Source organism: Gavialis gangeticus, unplaced genomic scaffold, assembly GCF_001723915.1.
Source record: "Gavialis gangeticus isolate Ggan-Ray unplaced genomic scaffold, GavGan_comp1, whole genome shotgun sequence".
Lineage (NCBI taxonomy): Eukaryota > Metazoa > Chordata > Crocodylia > Gavialidae > Gavialis > Gavialis gangeticus.
In genome coordinates this window covers 53,447,590-53,450,418 of record NW_017729022.1, presented here as the reverse complement: position 1 = coordinate 53,450,418, position 2,829 = coordinate 53,447,590, and the positions used below count along the sequence as shown (strand labels likewise).

Sequence of the window (2,829 nt, the reverse complement as noted above, 5' to 3'; positions counted from 1 at the left end):
TGTCTGTTGCATGCTTTTTGAGTTCTGTGTGTAGTCGGAGAAAAACTTTTGGTGATATAAGGACCTACCATTTCTTGTCTGAAAAGTGGCATGCACACCTGTTGTTCCATATTATTAATCATTACTATAATATGATCCTTACCCTGAAGCTCAAGAGTAGAAAATGAAAGAAAACATTACTTGAACAAGTAGCAGAAAAAATGTAAATTCAGGAAACTGTAAGATAAAATAGTAACAGCTTTCTGTTTAGCACCTAGTAGCTTTCCTACATGGAAGACCACAACCATTTCTGTTTTCCTGGAGCTGCCTATGGACCACATGTGTCTTTGTTCATACTTTGCTGCCTGAATTCAAAGGATGCAGACAGTGAATCCAGCCTCTAAATAGGGTACCTCCATTCATTGGTCGAGTCCAAACTAACCATTTCATCAGAAGCTGCATATCTGTTAGTTTTCTCTTTGCTTGTTGGATATATCTTTCCACAGCACAGATAGCAGGAAGCAACATCAGATACTCCCATTTGATGGGACTTGGGGCACATGCTGAATAAGTCCTGGTGAGGCAACACCTTGGATGTTAGGAGCTTCAAGGTATATGATGTGCAGGGATACTGGTTTTCTCTGATAAAAAATAATCACAAATTCTCTAATAAAAATCCTTAAATCCATGATTCAAATGAAATGCCACTATATATAGGTATCAATTGAACACGTTTTATTGATATATTTACAATTTTAAAGCAATTTGGAAGCCTACTATTGCCTCAATAGCTATGGTAAAATAAATTCTAAATAACTATACATTTTGGTATTTGATTTTGGGTTTTTTATCATGGAAAATCAGAGTCTCCCCCGATACCTTAGCTCACAGAACACAGGTCCAGGCCCCTCACTCGCCCCCACAGTGCCCTGGGCCCTGCCAGTGACCCTCACTCCTCAACCACAGCCCCACCGCCTCTCATTCCTCACCCACTGCCCCCTGGCGCTCTCGGTGCCCCTTACTCGCCCAGTGTGGCAGGGCAGAGTAGGGCTGGGTGGGGAAGCTCCTTGCCTCTGTGAGCCCCACGCTGCTCTGGTGAGGTTTCTCCCGTATGCTCAGCAGCAGCAGGGGCTGCTTGTGCCCCTTGCTGCTGAGGGGTGGGCAGGGGACACCTCACTAGGGCAGCGTTGGCTTCTCGGCAGCAAGGAGCTTCCCTGCCTGGCCACACTCTGCCCTACTATGCCGGATCCCACTTGCTATGCCACAGAGGCCCCAGGGGAGGGGAGCAGGGTGGGTACCCCGAGCCTGCAGGAGGCAGCCCACACCCATACCTGGCTCTGCCCTGCACACAGATCTGGGGGCCACAGGCTCCCCTTTCCCCTGGGAGTGTGCACAGCAGTGGGGAGTTGCCCTCCCCCTGCTCCCCTTCCCAGATGAGCTACCCACACCCCATCCCACTCCCTGCTGGGGCCTGGCAGCTGCATATTCCAGCCCCAGGCCTCAAGCCCCATGTATCGCCAGCCAGGCAGCAGCCCCAGCCCTTCCCAACTCACTCTCTCCCTCTTTATGGGGGCCTCAATCCCCTTTTCCCACTCTCTCCTCTGCTAGACTTATCTGCGGGAGCTGCTCTCCAGGCTTCCTGGGGGCCATGTCCATGTATGAGCGTGCACATGCACATTGAACCCCCTGTCGGACCCTCCTTCTCCTGCTTCCCCCAGCCCCTTGCAGGCTGGAACTCTGCCAGCTTGCAGAGAGCTCTTTGAGAAAGTGCAAAAATCTACATTTCTCTGTTAAAATGAAAAATGCATGTTTTTTCTCTGGTAAAAGTGGAAATTGGCAGTTTTCCCATTTTTCTGTGGGAAATGGAAAACCTGGATTCCTGATGATATGCTCGGGTGACAAAGGCTGGATTTTATAGGTCGTGCTCACTCAATTGTTTGATTGCTGAAAAAAGGGAAATCTTTTTTTCTATTTGCATGTGTCTGACCTGCTTGGCATTTATGACTCAAATTTTCTCCCAATGATGTTGACTAGATGGTCAAAAATACATGCTCCTGACCTTTCCTACCAATAGAGAACTTTCCTTTTCTAAAACAGACTAGTCCGAGGAAGCTAAGTTTTAGTGTTAATTTTATGCCTCTGTAGAGTGCTAAGCATAATGGCCACATCTACACATGCACTTCACTGTGGAGTGGACTAATTAGCTGTAGAGTAAAAGCATCGCCATCAATGTGTGCACAATAAACTAATTAATACTGCCATAATATAACACTAGCCCCAAAAGTACTATCTTACAGTGGAGTAATTAACTGTTATTAAACGCATATGTTGATGCTGACTGCAGGCATAAATTGTGCCTGGTCAGCCCAGGCAGTAGGGGGCCAGACTCCTGTCTGCTGCCTAGACACACAGCTCTGCACTTTTAGGACCCTCATGTCCCAGCCAGCCCCTCCGCTACCCAATGCCACCACCTGGAGGCCTAGGCTGATCCCCCGTGCCCTCTGTCACCAGGGCAGGAGCAGCCCTGAGTGTAAACTGCTCCACCCCAGTTCAAATTGCTGCTGTCTTGGGTGCACATGTACACGCTGCACCTGGGAGTAGTTTACTGTGGTTCAAACTGCCCCAGAGCTTATTGCTTCGAATTAATTGCAAGTGTAGATGCACCCAGTGAGTGCCAATCCCTCATTGAGACTTCAAAGTTTCCCTGCAGTTCAAATATATGCAGGGCCGGCTCATCCTATCCTGTGGAACCTGTGCCGTAGCAAGTGGGGTCGGGCGGTTGCCACCACTCTGCGTTGCCACCACCACTGCCAGCTTTGTGTCTGAGCACCTGCTACCCCCCTGCCCTGT

General features: G+C 48.9%; 1 long non-coding RNA gene across 1 annotated transcript in view; it reads right to left on the bottom strand.

Annotated features, from left to right (window-relative positions):
- LOC109295874 overlaps positions 1-2,829 on the bottom strand; it is an 8,919-nt gene continuing 6,090 nt past the window's right edge. The window contains exon 2 of the long non-coding RNA XR_002096852.1: positions 1-620. This is a non-coding gene — a long non-coding RNA (uncharacterized LOC109295874). The remainder of the gene's footprint in view (positions 621-2,829) is intronic.